At 34.5% G+C, this 20,444-nt stretch overlaps 1 protein-coding gene and 1 long non-coding RNA gene across 2 annotated transcripts in view; one reads left to right on the forward strand and one right to left on the reverse strand.

Annotated features, from left to right (window-relative positions):
• The window catches only part of LOC123672955 (Krueppel-like factor 6), a 522,109-nt gene that overhangs the window by 181,292 nt on the left and 320,373 nt on the right, over window positions 1-20,444 (reverse strand). The window lies entirely within an intron of this gene.
• On the forward strand, window positions 14,925-15,323 carry LOC123672957. The gene is made up of 2 exons (XR_006746393.1): window positions 14,925-15,195; window positions 15,254-15,323. It is a non-coding gene; the product is annotated as an uncharacterized LOC123672957 (long non-coding RNA).

The following is a 20,444-nucleotide window of genomic DNA, read 5'->3' on the forward strand; positions in this document are numbered from 1 at the left end:
TTGGGGTCCTACACCTTCCATTAACGAATGTTTATGTTACTTAAATGCATGACTTTTCGAAATGAAGAATATAATTGAAAACTGAAGAAATTGAAGACTAAGACAAGAACGAAATTCCAACCAAAAATCAAACAAAGATATATTCTACCGAATCTCCGGTTTGTTAAATTCGAGTTAAATAAAACCAATGTATCAATATACTGTTTTCGGAAGATTTGGAGCGCTCTGCAAACTTCACATAATTAGATTCCGCCATAGTTATCGATCTTGCCACCTTCACCTCCGCCAGAATCCATCACGTGTCTCCATAATCCATAAAAATAACCGTCACCGCCACACCGTCATTTCCGAACTCACGTAGGCGAAAGTAGCTGCCAAGTCTCATAATGCACGGTGTAATGGAGCACGGTAACATATCGGGGCGGCAATTTGACGCCGCCATCGAACATATGTCGTCGCACGAGACAAGAAGCTGCGCTGCACTAGCTACACACTGGCAAATGAGTTTTTTCAACAAGATGTTTCTCAGAAAGTTTGAATCGTTTTTTATGGCGAGGACGGCGATTGGAACGGAGGGGTAGAAGTTACGGCATGTTTGTAAATCAGTACGTTTATTATGCATGACGTCTGGCCTACGTCGCATGTTTTCGGAGCGAGCTGGAGCTCGAGGCTTCCTTGGGTTATACGAAATTTGCGTAGCTCAGAAGATATCTCAGGACATGGTCCTTGAATGCCACGCACGATTATTTTCAAACGTTATGAGACCTCTGGCGGAATCCTAGAGCACAGGAGTTGATTCAGAATATTTCAGAATGACTTTCCACACGCCATTATTATTACCTACTTTTTGTGGCGAAGCCGAATGTCTTTGCAGTGGAGTCGTAAAAGGTATTTTTTTCAGTACCTATAACTGACAGTTTCATGACTGACAGAGCAAAAAAAGAAGACTAATACTGTAGTTTCTTATTGCGAAAGGAGAACTAACCATAAATTAATTCATTTTTCATTTGTTTGATCTTTATAATTTTTCAATGTAAAATTGCATTCCTAAACAAAAAACTTATATTGAATTGTAACTTTTGTTATAATGAAAAAGTTTGACTTAATTTGATTTGAAAAGTGATCATTTTGGTCATTCAACTTTTATAATTCATAATTTGAAGTAATCATTCATCGATTAAATTCAACATAGACCAAAATATGAAGACATGTTGATTTGTATACTTATATCACAGAAGAGTAAAAAAGACCATGAATTCCTTTTTAAATTGCTCTCTCTAAATCCGTACCACAGAAAGAGTTTTTCTCAATTTGCCTAGAATTTAAGTTTGTGAAATAAATATCCAAGTTTGTAAAATTCAGTAACTTATTTGAAATACTGGAACAAATGAAAAAATTCTTATTGAAGAATACGAAAATTTTGAATTGTACGGCTGTCTTTTCATCAATTCAGTTATTCAATGTATTAATCTTTGACCCAATTAGTACAGTTTTGAATAATTCAAATTTTTTCAAAATGGGAATGTGTAGCGTGACTTAGCAGTTGTATATAATTATTGAAATTATATCAACTAAATAAAACAGCTCTGAAATGAAACTCTTCTTTCGTCACTGTAACAATGTGTTCGATAACTATCTCCCGTCTATCTTATGTACTGACCCGGTCATCTGTGTCGGTTAATATCTTTTAATTTGCGCATGCTATCAAACCAAAGAAACAAAATAAGAAATATTCTAATTACCTTAGAAATGTATTTCCAGATGAAAGAGTATATATCAAGAAGAAATATTAAATGCAGTTTCGAATAATTTATTTTTTTTTTTCAAATTGGGAATGTATTTCTAGATAAAAAAAATTATATCAACAAGAAATATTAACTAGGGAAGGTGGAATTTTTCGATCACAAGTTGATTTGAAATTAAGTGAGCCAATTGTGAATGCTGATTGTATACTTACTTCACATAAGAGGAAGAGAGATCTATGACTACCTATTGCAAATGTTTTCTTAGTGAATCTGTACTAGAAAAACTATTTATATCAATTAGTCTACAATTCCTGAAGTGAAATTCAGTAATTTTTTTGAACTATAAGACACCGATGAGAACAAAATGTAGTTAAGAATACAAAAATTTCGAAACGTACGTCTGTCTCCAGGTTAATTCAGTGATTCAATTTATTCACCGTTCATCAGATTTGTATAGTTTTTGATGAATTATTTTGTCTTTGGTTGGTTTTTTGATATTTTGTCAATTTGGAATTGTTTTTTCCAAATAAAAAAGTGAATATCATCAAAATATATCGAATATTCAAGGTTTTGCCACAACGATATCATAATTTTGATAATTACCTCATTTTGGCATTAATCGACTAATTCAGAATGAAATCAAAGCAAAATATAAATATACATGGTAACCCTCATTTCCACATTCCTATTATTATTTTCAGCCCAATACATTATCTTCTATAGTCTATCTGTTACTATGTGGAGTAGAAACCAAGATTTCAACTGATTTCATGCAGACAGCATCCAAAAAAGTTTGTAGATAACGGACGAACTTATATATCCTGAACGGCTGAAAAACTTTCAATCCAGGTACCTTATCGAAGATAATAAACTGAAAGCTTAGATACTTCGTAAAGCTAATATAGCCTTCTGAAAGACACAAAAAAATCTCCGTCTCACTTTGAAGGGATAGAAGATTGAAGTATATAAGATGCGTGTAAAGAGATGCTTGAGAAGGTAATCCAGATAAATCAGATCGGGCGCACAGATGACCAAACATTAGGCAAATCTAAAATCGATAACTCGTTTCCTGTGTGGCCGAATCACGGCAATCGACTCAGAGGAGATCAGGGGAGCATTCGGAAAAATCCTCTCTCAATTTTGAAAACTTTCACAATGGAAAAGACTGCCGGAAAATTGACTGTATTATACCGTGTTATCACAATAACGAAAGGTATCGAGTTCGAATGAATATTTTTTATATTTTTATACCGTACGTCACTCAATTCTGGCGAACAGTGCCATATCACTTTTTATCGTTAACACTTAGCTTCAAAAGATATGTTTTAAAACTGTCGTAACAAAAGGTTGATTACGAATCTTCAAGTAACGCTACATTTGTTGTTGTTTGAAAAATGGTAAAAAACAAGTTTCATGTAGGCATTGATAAAACAATTTTTTATGAGAATAGTAGTGTGCAAGCGAAGCAATGGCTGCTGCATCGACAACTAAGGTTAAAAAGAGGTTTGGAGAATTTAAACGTGTTTGAAGAACCATCATTGATACAGAACCCTCTAGTCACCTGAATTTCACAATGGTTTCGGAAAACATAAAAAAAACTGATTGGAAAACAGTCGGTGAAAGCTTTCATGAGCTACCAAAATCTCAAACATAAGCTGGTAAAGTTAATGCATCCGTATTTTTGGGATGTGCATCGTATATTATTCATTGATTACTTTGACGAAGTTGAAACTTTCAACAGTGAATATTTCATATGAAGCAAGAAAAACTTCGTCAAATGCCAAAGAAGAAAATTCTCAAGATGATGCTCCCTGTCACAAATCGAAGAAACTCATAAATGAATCAAGCTTCTAACTGATGGACCATCCAGCTTATTATCCAGATTTGGCCCCCAGTGATTAGTGGCTTTTTACAGATATAAAATATTTGTAATAAGGAAGCAATTGCTGGGATTAAAGCCTATTTATAATGCAAAGACGAATATTTCTACAGAAAAGGTACTGAAATGTTAGAGGATCATTAGAGTGTCACTCTTGAAGGTGGCTGTTGCGTCAAGTGAATTTCACACAAACTTTACGGGCAGTTGAATATTCAGAGATACGCATTTAGGTCGAAAATCCAACCCCAGCAGGTACAGCGAGGTCTAAAAATAGAACGAGAGCATCCTTGGCGCCACATTGGCGCTACATATGGTCATCCTGAAGTCACATCTTAGGGCAAGGAATGAAGACGTGGACCAATCAGGGACTTGGATTGCGCTTTGGTATGCAAAATCCAAAGCGCTCGTAGATGTTACCTTGTAAACACATTTCTTGTACACCCAAATTCAATATATTAGTTAAGAAATCCGGTGTTTCATTATCCCAATTTAATAGAATTACAGTTGATCGATTCAACCAAAAACAGTGGCTATATTGACGAATAAAGTTGAATTTTAAAAGAAAATGTATTTTTACAGGTTAGGTTTGGGATTTAACTCAAAAAATTTGACATAATCATGATTTTACATTTGTAATATTCTGTAAATTTTTATACGTGAATAGTTTATGGTATTTCACAAGAGCTGAAAAACCTAGCATTCACTTTTTATCTTGATTTTCATAGCTATTCGCTAGCTTTTCAGGACCAGAATATGCCTTTTGATTTATTTTGATCTATTGAAATGAGCAAAAAATCCACGTCCATCCATTCTGAAAATAAAACATCAAAAATGCTAGGAATAACTCTAAAAAAGGGTAGAGCTGCGTGGCACCAATCGAAAATATTTGTCTACATTCTTGCCCTCAGATTTCATCAAGTTTGTGCAAAACTCCAACTGAAGTTTGTTCGAGAGTTCCATCAACCTAATTTTCAATTCTAATCAGGACGCTACCGTAAGCTAGTTTTGTATATTTGTATTGTTCGCAATGATCATTCCCAAACACCGAACAAAATTGGCATGGAAATGAAAAGACTACCAGAACGAAAACGTAAATACCGAGTAGAGTTTGGCTAACGGAAGACATAACATGACTCTTCCAGTGCACCCAATTATGGAACTCCCAACTGAAACACATTATCGACATCAGGTGCAGACGGCAGAGAGTACAATGGCAGTGTCGACAATAACGGTGCGAGTATGAGATAGCAGGTTCTGTGTTCTAGGGAAACTGTGTGAAATAATGAGAGGGCTGTTTAATCGGGATAGGAGCATTATTTCTCCGATTTGAATGTTCAATTATAACGGGAGTGCGGGTGAACTAGTAACTCGGTTCCTACCACCGCCGAAGGGTGACGCCAATAACTTTTAATGCCTCTATTATGAAATTTTACTGTCTGATGATTCAGCCGCTATACGCGAATTATGCTAGAGGGTAATCAAATTACCAGTCGTAACTAGTCGAATTATGCGAGCGACGATTACATATGTTACGATGGCTTGATGTGAAATTTTAACGATATATATTTATACAGGGTGTCCCAACAAAAATTTGACCATCACAGAACGCCGAAACGAAGAATTTCCGAATATTTGAAAAAAAAACGGGTCAACTTCTGTTTTGAAGAGTTGAATTTCCATCATAAGTTTGTTCGGAAAAAACCACCCCCATGGAGGTGGCATCAAAGTCCAAATTTTTGAATAGGAAAGAGATGTGGAGTGTTGGCTAGATCCGAAGTCATTTACGTTTTGTATACAACCCAGTTGAAATTTTCAAAATCGATTAACTATTCAAGAAACAATTGAATTCTGAATGAAATTTAATCAAAACCCTCGATTTTCAAATTAGACCCTTACTTTTTTATGATTGCCTTGGATTCTACGGAGAAAAATGAGGTTTGTATTCACACATGATTATTCTCCGGAATTCAATAATTCGAGAGTTATTTTAGCTGAAAAGTGAATCACGATCAATTTAATATTCCAAATTTTTAGATTTCAAATAGGACCCATTTACAGATTCGTCTAATAGGCAGTCGAACCTGAAACATAATGATTATATCGGTATTAAGTATTTTAATTTGTGGTGACAAAAGCAGTTAGGTTTTGCCGCGGGTAAACTGAAAAAAACTGCTGACAGTTGCTGTTTTTTCATCCAGAAACCATTTGTGATTCAAAATTGAGCGTTTGTGAGGGGTGAAAATTAAGACGAGGGAAAAAGTCGTAAGCATAGAGTAATAAACATAGATAGAAGAAGTATACGCAATTTTCAGACATGTCCCCAACATAATTAGATTACGTTGGCGGATTGTGATATATTTTCAAATCCACAATTTTACTATAAAGTTATGAAAGTATATTATATAGAATAAAATATACGTATTTATTTGAGTGATTTCCGATTAAATAGGCAAATTTGAATATTTGGAATCCGATTTTTTTCCTAATTGTCGAATTTATAAAAAGCAGAATATTTATTACTTTCTGTAACTACCTACTGAATTCCAAGGTTGGGAAACTTTTGCTCTTCTAGTGTCATCGGTTGTTTAACGTCGTTTGGCGCGCTTGAAGTTTGTTTTCTGAATTCCTGATATATTTAGCTTTTATTTCAAAATATTTTGAGTTAATATGAAACTTTGATTTACTATGGGATACTTTGCGTTCTTCGTGGAGAAACTTATCAATTTAGTGAAATATCGTTTCAAATTTGATAGTTCATGTTGGTGACAAAATTTGCTCACTGAAAATGACATATGCTCCCTCTATCTATGTTCATTACTGTGAGATCGTAAGTAATATCATGAGGCCATTTTATTTCTTCGAAAAATATCGAAACAACACGTTGCTAAGTAATATTTTAACAAGAAGCGTGACTGCTGGTGGCATCTAAAATCCGAGTCGAAGACGACCAAGACACCAATAAAATTGATGCTACTACTACTACTGACACCATTACTTTGCATTTTATTTTTTAGTTTTTTTTCACAAGAAAAATTATATGACAAGACTATTTCATGAGAATAGAGAATCTCCCGGTGAGAGCCTCAAATATCAATCCCCGAACAATGTCAAATGGAAAATTATGAACCGAATACACGTGAAAGATCGGAAAATGCACGATGCCACAAAAATGGGGATCCTCTCTCATAGTTCAGATAGGTCGACACCGAGTCACGTGACTATCGTTTCGGGCAATCGTCCTGGGACCGTCCCCATGTTTTGGGATCAGCTGGTTGTCCCTTTCATCCCCCCGGCCTACTCTGGGGTCGTGCATTCCGGGGATGAATCAACGATCCCCGCTTCTTCCGCCCACTCAAAACAGTCGATTTACTATTCCAACAATAATGATACTCCATATAACTGCCGGAGCGGAAATGGAGCAGAAAGACAGGATTGGATCGGGGACCTGCGGGCCCGTATCACGTGAATATATCATTTCAGGACTTTCTGAATTGGTATTCTTTTTTCAGTTGATAAAAACAGGACAGATTATAATAGATGATGTAAGTTATTAAAAACAAATGGAGAAGAATCATAGAGTAATAATAAACATAGATAGAGTATACACAATTTTTACATGTCCCAAACATGGATAGAAGACGTCGGATTGTGATTGTATTTCAAAATCCACAATTTTATTATATCATTATGAATGTATATTATATTGAATGAAATATACTCATTTGAGTGATTCTCAATTGAATATGTAAATTTGCATATTTGGAGTTCGATATTCACCCTAATTGTCTGAGTTATATCAAGCAGAATATTCATTATCTACCTACTGAAATACAAGGTTTGGCAACTTTTGCGCTCCTACTATCATCAGCTGTTCCACGTCGTTTGGCGAGTTTATTTCTGAGTTTCTGAGATATTTAGGTATTAATCTCCATAAATTTCGAGTAACTATGAAACGTAGATTCACTATGGAACCTAAGGTGTTTTCTTTTTGGGGAAACCGGCGAATTGTGAAATATCGAAACACTGATATGTTTTCATTTCCGCGCACCTTATGTCGAATTTGATAATTCATGTTGGGGACAAAATTCGCATATTGAAAATGACAAATGACTCTCTGAGAGAAGAATAGATTTTCGGTACAATCGTATTGAAATTCATGTCTCTAACAGACTTTCGTGATCTATTCTACATTTTCTTTTTTTGAGGGCTCGTCTCTAGAGTTTGAACAATTTTTGAAATGAGATTGGTCTCAAACAATAAGATTTGACTTAATGATCTGTATTCGAGATCAAATTCTATATCGTCCGTCTGTATCGAACGGAAAACTAAAAAGTAGAAATTTCAATTTTATTTTCAGATTTCGAATGTCACAATTAATAGGTAAAAACTAACAAATGTCTAAATTGTAGGTGCGAGTTAATAACCCATAGTCAATCACATGCAATTTTCATTAATGAGCAATTGCACCAACAAACTTTGCAATTTTTCACTTAGAATTTTGTCAAATTTGAAAAGTGAAAGATATATGCGTAGACCAATGCTAAAGACAGTTGCATCAACCTTCTTTGCAACTTTTTCTTGACTTTTTACTCAGAGCAAAAAAATCATTCGAAAAATTTAAAATTGCGAAATAATTTGGTGCAACACGCCAGAACCAAATTGCGTGAATATATCATTTCGAAACTATGCAGTGAAATGTCCATTTTAATTGTGATATTCGAAATCCGAAATTCTTGAAAATTTCAAGTTTTTATGTTTATAAGAGGTTTCATTTTGACAAGAAAAAAAAACGAATATATTTCAGGAGAAATCAATGGATGTTTATTTCATTGTAAAGAGGAAGGTATGTCATTAACGATGGAAAACGATATCAGCCAAATGACCATCACAGCTACGGTTACAGCACTATATCCCGTTTCTGAAATTTTCCATGACCAATTTGCACATATGCTTATGTTTGTCCTCCATAACTTTACAAATTTCATATCTAAGGTTTTGAATCGATTGTGGAGGAATATCGCATAAAACTTATTTTTCACGGGGTTCCAAAGAAAAAGGTTTAAAGGTAAAGGTCAATATCTTCAGTTACACCAGCCTCATTTTTAAACAAGTGAGGTCCAATCACAAAATCAGCCCGAATACTTCACCATACAATGGCACTTTGAGAATAGAGAGGTTTCCGAACAATAATTCTTGGATTTTCCGAACCCCAACTGCGATAATTCTGCTCATTAACATAGCCTCCGAGTTGAAAATATGTCTCATCACTGAAGATGATTTTTCGATGATAATCCGGATCATTTTGATATACCGCAATCAGTGAAGAAACGACGTTGTTGAATTCTTGTATTAACTGAACTTTGAAAGCCTTTAGACCTAAGTCTTTATTCAAAATAAAATGTTATGTCGTTTGTGGATTACCTTATTCCCAAGAATCGACGAATATAGCCACTATGGTCTGCAGCAGCAATATTCACATCACAATTTCAAGGATAACTTCACTAGGTCGTGAAGTTTGGAAACTTCACAACTACAAAAATGTGTTCTAATATATGCAGAATATTCACCATTTTAATTGTGAATTTTAACAATTCCAGAGCTTTGTTGGAAGGTTTATCGTCCTTTAATTTGTCAAATGTCAAAAGATGGCAGCTTCAAAAGTGACAGCTATCCAGATAGCAGAAAAAACTGAAAAATCATAGAAAGTAAAAATAGAATTATGAAACATTATACGAACAATCGCCAGAAGTATAGGTGTTGTTTTTGCCCCTGCATTCTGGACATGGACATGAAAGAAGGATCCTGAAAGAAGAAGGTTGAAAATAATACAACCCGAGGTGTTAAATAGAAATTCGATTTGAATAAAATCAATTACCCACACGATTGTCAACGGCGTCCCTAACTTTTCAGATTCTCTTTTTGTTCGCAGGTGAGTGCTCCCTGCACGAAACTCAAATTGAATCATTCCAAGCGAGGAATAGAGAGAACATAATAATTGGATTAACCGAAATATAAAGGGTAAGCACGTTTCCATAATAGAATTTATCTCTCATCGCTCGTTCAAAAGATTCACGAAATATATCCGCCGAGTTATTTACACTGATGTTACGCTCAACAAAAAAAATATATTACATTACTACTCTCCCCGCGCGTTTCGACAAAGGGGATAACACTTCCAGGGATTTTTGTCGGGTTGAGAGATGAATGAATTTTCTAAACTTCATTCGTAAATCGGTCTCAATTCTCTTTGTACGTTGAAATATAATCCGCTTGAAGGCTACACGGACGTTCAAAAATACCACAACGCTCGTTCTGATATTTTCAGATTGGCGCACAAAGAAAACTTCGCGATCTTCTTGTTTCGTTTGTCTGGCTTAATTTGTATGGGAATTGTTTCTGTTTAGCAGTAATCTGTACATTCGTCATTTATTCCGGCCGAGAATATGGTCGTTATCGTGAAAATATATAGGGTTTTCCAATATTAATAATAATAATATTTATTGGTCTAATAGACATTACGGAGAATGTATTAGAAAAGTGAATCTATCGTAAAAGAAAATATCTTCTAAAATAAATTCCAATATGAAATTCAAACGAATAACTTATCAACTAGGTATTTGTCAATGCTTTCTTATTCGGAAAAACGATTTTTGTTAGTTACCGCGTTGTTGGATTGCAAAGGTTACAAAGATAAACAGAACAGTAAGTGGATCACTTACCGTTCATCGAACGAATGTATCCTTGAAACAACACCCTGTGTATAGAAATGATGTAAATCAGTTCTTAGATTTAAAAAGAGCACAAAAACTAAACGAAGTCACGTAATTCGAATTTTCGCGCCGAAATTTTTGCTGCCCTAATTTTCAATTTGAAAGTGAAGTTTTCAATGGATATCAAAAAGTCACTTTCGGTAATAAATCATTGAAACTATCGATTTCCTTGTTATGTTGCTTCTCTATCTTTAAATATTCTTTGGCGAGTTTTTCTAGAGCCAAGTTTAGAGGTGCTCCCACTATCAGGGGTTTGTGTTTTGTCCCGAGATTGCTGGTGGACTCTTCAGTTAGGTTATCCAGAGAGCTCTGCCTAAGACACATCCTCTGACAACGTTGTAGAGAGGTGACTCTGTTGCAACGTTATAATACCTATAAATCCGCCAGGGCCGAAGTATGTGTTTCGCGAAAACCCATAGCGCCATCTGTGAGGAAACAGAATCACTACAATTCAAATGTTAATATAGGCAAGTATTGAGAGATCAGTCTGTCGAAATTGCGAAAATTGTTCCAAATTATATTTATTAATTTGCCTAATTCACATGGAAATACAGTGAATCGAAACGTTATATTATACATATTCTTAAACTGGAATAACAAACATGCAAAAGCTCCTATCGTCTTCAAGAATGTGAAGGATATTCACGATTCTCTTTTATTTGTAAGTCAGGTGAAGGTACCTAAGAGTGACAATTTTATTTAAACATTTAGTCCAAATAGTTCCATATTTCAATTGTATTCGATAATGGAGTGCTTATTGCGACAATAACACAATATCCCGGCGATACGACAATAACATTTTACGCTATTCAAGCGGTATAAAGTTAACGCTAGATCGTATAAACGGTGAGACTTGGCGACGTGTAATTTCTTAATACAGCCATTTTACCTGTACAGTTGTCGCTATATTAACTTTGAGATTCGGATAATTCCATTTTTACTGCCTTTTCACTATCCTTCGTATTATTATTGGCACGTTATTTCAGGCGAGAAGAAAAATAGCAAGATTCATGACGAATTTTAGAGTTCCAGTGTAGACCACACAACACTATTCTCATAAAGAGAAAAAACACTCAGTTTCGTTGAAAACATTTGAATTTGTGAGTTATTTTTGTGATTAACTGATAACCATTCGATAATCATTACAAAATATATGATGAGATAATTTTCATTGATTTCTAACGATTCAAGGTTGAAATTGGAAATTAAAATTAATGTTTACTTCTCTATTTACATGTATCTATACATAGTTGAAATAGTATCGAATTTCGAATTTGCCACGCGGCATGAAATCTGGCAAACGCGAACAAAATAATTTTATTTGAGAGGGATTACCACCTCGTGGTTTTTCGCGTATCCGTTGAACTTTGGTACCCATTCAGTTCTCCTCGGGCGCTTCTCGATGCACGGTATTCGAAGTTGTACATTCATTTCATTCTTTTCTTTTATGGAAGTAAATGAGTAGAGGGCAGCACTGTACGACGATTTTTACGGAATAATAATTTAACTTCTTTGGTAATGATTTTTGGTAGGTTGTTTTTCACGAATATTTCAAAAATATATCATCAATTTTTTTGCGAAAAACGCAAAAAAATTAACAAAAAAAAATTTTTTTTCTTTCATTCGTAAATTAAAAATATTTACTTTCTTCCATGTAGATTATTGTTTGAGGAACTTATGTGATAACCACATAAGAATCGGTGATTTGTAAGACGAAATACCTCTAATTTCGTCTTAACTGAGCAACCACGTGGTGGTGTTCCCTCTTAAGTTGTATCCATGATTTTTTCCAAAACTTAAAATTTTTCAATATGAAATGAAATTAATCTTCATATCTATCACTTCAACCCATGAGGTTTTGATAGTCACAATAAAAGGTTGTTTATATACATCTCAAGGTATTACGAGTGAGGTTATAAAAAAAAAAAAAAAAATGGAAATATCGAAGTTGAGAATAATAGTACTAGTAAAATTAAAACGGCTGTTCTTTTAATTGCATGAGAAGTATTGATGGTTGTTGTCTATGATTTAACAGTTGAAAATGTCAATATGGGTTGACATTTCTGTTCGGTAAGGTTTGGAAATTCATCATGAATCATCAGTCGTTAGTTCTTTCGAAATGTGCTGCGGTTTCGGTGAATATAAAGTGCTATCAAGCCAAGCTGACTGATCTTTTGTTTCTAAAAATTAATCATCCAAACATCAACGACATTTGGTTCCATCAAGACTTACCATACAGAGCGCAATTTATTGCAAAATCAATTTAATGACAATTTTATTTTATTTATTTAATAGTGGCCCCCTCGTTCGTGCGACTTAACGGCCCTCGATTTATTTTTATAGGGATTTTTTATGTAAAGTAATTTTTTATGTTAAGTAATTCATTCATACCGATTATACAGCAACTCTTGAAGCATTGGGAGTCAATATTCAAGCTACCATTGACGCTATACGGCCCGATATTTTGGAAAAAGTAGTGTAAAATTGGACTGATCGAATGAACTATGTAACTCGTAAACGTGGCGAACATATATGTCAAAAAATTTAATTTAAAAAATAAATGCCATAGAATTATCTACTAGACTTTAATAAATAAATAATTAATTTCAACAATATTTCTATCTTGTGTTATTATTTAAAGTTTCTCAAACTCTGAAAAAAAACCGTTCTGCTTAAAAGTATACACTATAATCTTTGATATATCATTGAATATATTTCTAATACTGTTAAATAGCATATTAACTCAACGATAACTTCTAGGTACGACATTTTGTCATTGAAAAAAACTTGTAGAAGCTTAAAAATTCTGAATAAAGGATGAAAAATGAACAAGAACTGCAGAAACTTCAATAAACCATACAACTTCTTCATCATAATGGAACGGTGGAGAGCCAGCGTACATCGAGAAACTACCTGTAAAAATACGAGGTACGAAAATACGAGGTCCTCAAGGGTATCCAGCGGCAACAAAGTAGGAATTTCACTAATTTATTCGGGAACAATGTACCCCGCCGCGCATATTCTAACAGGAACGCGTTTCAAAAGCGTTGCATCCTAGGCATTTTCACCGTTTATCGAACAAAGAGGAAACGATGTAGACGGAGTGGACGACTACGTAAAAAACAAGCACGAGAATGTCGGGAAAATATTTGCTGCCCCAAATAGTTCAGCCACATATATCAGATCCTCCAGATTAACGTTTTATGTTTCCATGCGGAAAACAACGTGGGAAAAAGATAATAAAATTGAATGAAATGTTGTACTTTGTAGAGGATCACTTATTTATAGATCAACTTCACCCATTCCAAAATATATATAATACAATTTGAAAGGTTCTTCATGGGGTGCTGATGCCAGCACTCTTCGTACTGCAGCTTTGCCCTGGGTTTTTTATGTTGCTGAATACTGTTGTTCTGTTCGATTGCTCATGTTCATAAAATTGATGCACAGCTCACCGTTTCTATGAAAATTGTCAGTAGAACTATTCGACCTACACCTTCACATTGGTTGCCAGTGCTATCACATATACTTCCGCCTCATATTCGTAGACAGGTTGCAGTCAAGAAATCTTGGGATAAATTTAATTTCTACCCAAACTTATTTTCAATTGTATCCAACCTCCCAAATTTAAGTCACGTAAACCTTTATGAATTCAAAATTCTCTTCAATCTAATGAGAGTTACAAGGAAATTTGGTCTTCGGAAAGAAGTTCTTGTAATGTTTTGAACTAAAGTCTAATCGTTGCTCCTTCATAGAAAGTTACAGGTTTCCATGTTCCCAAGAAAATTTTATGTATTTCAAATCTATTTAGGACTAGTTATGGCCGTTCAAATGGCATTCTATTGAAAGCTCCCTATGTGAGTGTGGCGTGGAAGAAACCATTGACAACTTGGATAGTTGTTCAATTCATAACTTGCATGGTGGTGTCCAAGTTATCCATTCAGTTTCAGATTCTTTTTAAGAATGAGTTGCTAACTTTAAATCAATATAATGGAAACTATTACATTCATTACTTCTTTCTGGTTCTTTCTTTTTTTTTATTTCAGTCTTAATTATTATAATTGATATGACGTCAGGAGGAAGGAGGAAGGATGAAAGAGGTTTTGTTTGAATGAAGAGGAAGCCCTTCAATATAAATACGTCAGCTTATTTTGTGAACCAATCACTATACCTATACGGGGAAAAGAGTTTTTGCTGAAGTTTTTATTTGTACTCTTGTATCATACGTTGAAATGATGCACCGGTTACATTTCTCCTGTTAATACTGAGATTTCATCTACACAAACTTTATTGTTTGAAGTTAATAATTTTTTGTGAAGAATTTCTGCAGATTCGAAATGATATCCAATCAATAATAATGAACTAAAAGCAAAATTGTTGAAGCATAACTACGATTCAATTATACCTGAAAATTCGTAAAATGTTTATGTGAGCAGTAGACCACAACTATCAACGTTTGAATTTCCATATGGAAATGATCACGTCAATGATATTTCATTATTTTATCGATATATTATGAGCTATTCGGTTCCAGGTTTTCTGCCAATCAACTACTTATCTGAACAGCAATCGCCAAGTGACATTCTGCGCCGAATCACCTTGTGAATTAACTACCGAATTTACCATATTTCACTGGCGAAAAAGCTATAAAATAACATTTCAGTTTCAATTCGAATCGAGGCTAGAAAGCATTGTATCCACTCTGGTGAAAACCTGGTAAATTGTACAGTCATGTGGAATAGCAATTTCTTTTTATATTTTATGGCTATTTTTATTGCAGTTTATTTGCTGAACACAGAAGGTATGTGAAATTTCATAAACTAAAAATTGGTTATAATTCGATTCATTATAAATTTCAGAAGAGTTTGAGTGGCTCAAGAAAAAAGGGTTGTTGCTGAACTCGGGAGATCGAGTGTATGCTAAATGAAGTATTTATGCATATCTTCATTCAAGAAATTGAGGGATAGATAATTGTTATAACATTGTTTTCATTATTTTTGAAAAATAAATTGAAGTAACAGAAAAATCTGATAATTATGTGTTCGCAGTACTTTCATAGTATTCAGGATGATTATCATTACCTTATTATTTTTTATACTGAAATTTTATATCGCAAAAGTCTTCTCACAGTAAAATCACAGTCGAATTTTTGAACTGAATCAATCGTATGGAAAAAAGAATTAATGACACGGATAAAAAAGAATTTAGCTAGCTTTCATTCCTTTTCTATACAAGGCACAAATTATTTGAAGTTTCCAAATGAGTAATTCAGACTCCCACGACCAGTTAAATGCCATGGAAAACGCAACATAACCCCTACATAGTTTAATGACTAAAATCATTAAAAAACTAGTGTATATAGCAAACTTTGTTCTACCTGAAAATCGGCTCCTTAAGATGACTCAATTGATACCGAAAAACATCGTACCACTTTTATAGTTTCTTTTTTAAATATAAATATTATTTGATTTTTATTTTTTGTGTACTTTCTGGAATTATACATGGTGTAATTGAAATGACTTGTATTCTTCTATGAAAATTACTCAGGTATTGAAGTCTAGATAATGTAATTTTTCGAATAAGGTAATAATCTCCTACCAAAATTATCCAGTGGTATAGATACAGGGATACGATGATCCTTTTCTTTAAACATTCTAGGCCAACGAAAATAAATAAAAAAAAAATTCTCTTGAATTTTTTTCATAGAATGAACCATTTTCGAGGTAATCGAGTATAAAGCAAACACTATCCTTTTATGAAAAAAATTCAGGATACCTTTTTCTTTGAGTAAAACTCTGTTGATTTCAGAAATGAAATAACTTTCTCGGAAAAATGTCAGTGGCGTAGATTTTCAATAGGAAAAGGATCATCGTACCTTTATATCTACGCCACTGGGTGATTTTGGCAGGAGACACTTACCTAATTACATTATCTTGATTACAATATCTAAAAATTCAAACAATGAATGTAAAAATACCAGAGTTATAAATAAAAAAGTGTTTTTTTTCAAACCTTAACACCCTGCATCTCGAAAACTGAGATTATTGAGATATTTGTTTATATGAACTTTTTTCATGGAGAAAGTTGTTATATCTGATGCCAAAGTTATTGATCTGAAATTTGGGCCATACTGCAAAATGTATATTATATTGTCAATAATCATTCCAATGGAGAAGAAAGGCTGGATGGAAATAAGTTGAAAGCATTCCTTCATTTGCATAATTTTTAGTAACATAGTCTTAACTATACTCTTTCGGTATAATAGTTTATCCTCCTAATAATTCAATTGTGAACATCACCAACACTCAAAAGTCAAAGATTGTCATAGAAACATAGACACTTCCAATTCCTCGAAACTGTTCAAATCTCCTTCCATTTCACACTTCTATAAATGTTATTTCCCTCGAAGCAATCCCCCCCACATCAACGGACCCTTCGAGTCCTCAACATTCCCAGTCACCCACAATTTCCATATCATCGACTTTTCGAATAATGAAATTCCAACTAGCATTAATACCCACACCCGATATGAACTTCCACTAACGCCGCCTAGCAGATTTATTACGGAACTCTATGCCCGACCCGTCGTTCGATATATCACCATTTGCCGTTTGGCAAAGTCTCTGCGTATAATAATAAGTGAAAACTCCGGATTGTGTATATCAGGCCGTGTTTTGCAACATCCCAGGACGCCCCGACTAACAGCGTTTCAAGTTGGTAACTGCGATAGATGCCCAATTTAAAGTTGCAAACTCGTCTAGCAAAACGTCCAGTGTACTCGGGGCGAACCATCTGTATGCCGAGCAACAACTTGTTCGGCACGAATTATTCACGAGTACAACCCCGAAAAGTTACCACTTGATTGCTCCAGATAACAATAGGCCACTCACTACCAATTTGTTCTAACTAACGAATGGGCGGTCTCGGATGATATCATTCTCGGTTTCTTTATTCGAACAATTCGAGTGGTTAGATAGATCCGAGGGGTGCACGTAGGTAACTAATTTAAAATTGTACAGGCTGTTGATTGATTGACTCTACCTACAAACGTAAAGGGAATTATAAGTTTTCGTCTTGAAATCACACAAATTAGAGTGATTTCAAGACGAAAACTTAAAATTCTTATATGATCAATTAGTGAAACTGGGGAAATAAAATAATGCATGTAATAAATTAATTATCCCAAAGTTTGTTCAGGTTCTGTTATTGAAAAATTCAAATATCAACATTGAATACGACAAAAAAGTTTTTACATTATTGAGCATGATCTCATGATGATGACCTTCGTTATTTTATGGAAGCTGAAAGTTTAATAATAATGTATAATAATATTTTTGTATTTTATAATATTAGAATAACATTTTTTACTTTATATAACATCGATATCTCAAAGATCGCAATCGAGTAAGCAATCTCGCCCGCACTTTCAACGGACTCGCAATGTATTAGGCAAGATGTAAACAACATTATTACTCTCCGTCTATTGAAATCAATTTTTTTATAGGTTCTCAAATAACATAAATAAAAATAAAATTTAGCTTTATACTATAACGAAAGTAAAATTGTAATTATAAATGTTTAGGGCTGCCTGGCAAGGGGTACCAATTGTAATAAGTGTCCGGCATTGGAAGACGAGTTTTCTTAACTTATCCCGAAAAAAAATTATCTTTATACTTTAGAGGAGTGTATACCGTTTTAGCGATCAATTAAAAAATTAGTACACTTTATTTTACGCTAGAGATTCACATGTGGTTTTCACTATTATACATCTTTTATTTTTTTATGAATTTTCACATGAAATATTATACGAAAGTTTCGTCAAATGCTGAAAAAACGGTTTTTCTAAAATCGGAAATGAAGACGTAAAAACGTATTTTGAATTCTTGCATGTGATAGGAAAATACGGTAAACCAGAAGAATGATTGCTTCAATCATCCTGAAAAGTATTGGGATCTCAAAAATGCTGAGGAGGGAGGAGTAGTAGAATTTTAGCATATCACGAGAAAGTAAAGTGGTATAAACCCCTCTAAACGAATTTAAGGTACTATTTGGAGTGATTTATTGCACTCACATAGAAATTTTAAACAAAAAATCCATGGAGACGAATACATAAAGCTGAAAAACAAGACTACCCGTAATGTTCGAGCGACGTTTGACTTCAAAGAAAATTTACAAGTATTGATGTCAGTTGGCCTGGATCCGTGTGGACGACGCCAGAATTTGGAGATATTCTCAAGTCGGAGAAGTTATGCATTCAAATCGAACGCAGTTCTAATGATGATGGATATGGATTAGAGCCAAGGCTGCACCCTTTTAAGATCCAGGTAATGAAGTAACGATAATATTCAATAACCAGCTTGAAAAGAAAAGAATCACAATATTGCAGTAGGTCCATTCCTAGACGACCATCTCAAAGATCTGAGCGTGAAGAGCATAACGCAAACCCTCTTATAAGGAAACCCCTAGGAAACACAAAAGACCGTAGATGGCACTTCCTTAGGAAGTGTGTATTAAAACCAAACTCTTACTGTCATAGAGATTGTCTAACGATTAACCTAACCTTCTCAGTGGCATATTGCCACCTGCTAGAGCAGATCAAAATAGGTCACCAGAGGTGAATTATATTGAGATTGAGCAGTAAAAGGCTAATAGCCTGACTGCAATAGAGAAAGAAGTTTCAAGTATTGCAGTATGCTTTTAATTCAAGCCATTTTTAAGTCAGATTAAGGGGAAAATTAAACAATTATTTAAATAGTTCGAAGAAACGACAGTGTATTTCTGCTGGACTATCAACAACCAGAACAGTTGATTTCCTCATGTCAACAAGAGCAGAAGGATTTGCTCGCAAGTAAGAGGTGATCATTATCCATATGTTTTTACTTCTATCTTTTCCCTTTTTTGTATCAATATGGATCAATATTTACCGTTCTCTTACGCAACTTCTACTTACTATCGCTCAAAACTATTTTGTAGACTTTTTACTGACTTTGAACGTGATTCTTTCATCACGTTTAGAGTCAGCATACCATTTTTCAACCTTTATTGTTGAGGAAAATGGTCTGAATGAAACTTATCAAGCTATGTTTTGTGCTATTGTCATCTTCAGAACATTCAAAAATTACATTTGTTAGCAATTCAAACTTCATTCGAGAGGTAGATCTAGTGAAGTCAGAGTGAGAGTAGACACGTCTTCCCCCACCACTTTCCTACGCCATTACGCAATTCAACCTCAAGGAAACGTTCATCCAGCGCCCGAATTGAAGGAGATTTTCTCTACGCGGCCGTGAAATGTCTTAATGACGCCTATTACGTCTTCTTGATGGCTAAGAGGTCAACATAATTGACTCAGGGCTGCGGTCCTGCGGAGGTGACTCCTCTGCGACTATTATTTTCCAGGATGATGATTGCGTAGCAGTAGGTGCCCCTTGGAAAATTGCTGTCGCTGGCCGTTATTGCTTGTTTGATGGAAGAACGGAGGTTTGACGGGCGTTCAATAGACTTGGCGGCTTCGACACGGTTCGATTCATCGGATTTCCCGGAAACTAAGTCCCGGCTATGAAAGCCTGGGAAACGAATATGACTCTTTCGGTTATCGATTATTATCGGATGGTTGAAGGTCATTCGGTTTTCTCCCTATAAGGCTCACTATCTGTTGGCACTACGTTAAGACATAGAATAGTATTTATATACTAAGCTGTCCACTTTGAAATCATAGTCTCCTAGAGGACAGACAAATATTAATGTCAACCTATACATTGTATACATTGATGTTGTTACTTGATACATTGTTGTTCAAATATAATTCATAAACAATTGAGTTTCTAAACTTCCAAGCATTATAACACTAATACATGACTAACCTCAGAAACTGGCAGCTAAATACAAAAACTTGTCATCCAAGTTATCGAAAAACTCTATGCCTTTTTATATTCTCTAAAAACGTAGAACCATGAGAAACAGCGTCTGAAAAATTGGACACTTGAAATGAAACAAATGATAGTCCAGTAAGTAAGTATCCCATTGCCATGGCAACAAGTTGAATCCTATGCA

This window comes from Harmonia axyridis, chromosome 2 (genome assembly GCF_914767665.1).
Source record: "Harmonia axyridis chromosome 2, icHarAxyr1.1, whole genome shotgun sequence".
Lineage (NCBI taxonomy): Eukaryota > Metazoa > Arthropoda > Insecta > Coleoptera > Coccinellidae > Harmonia > Harmonia axyridis.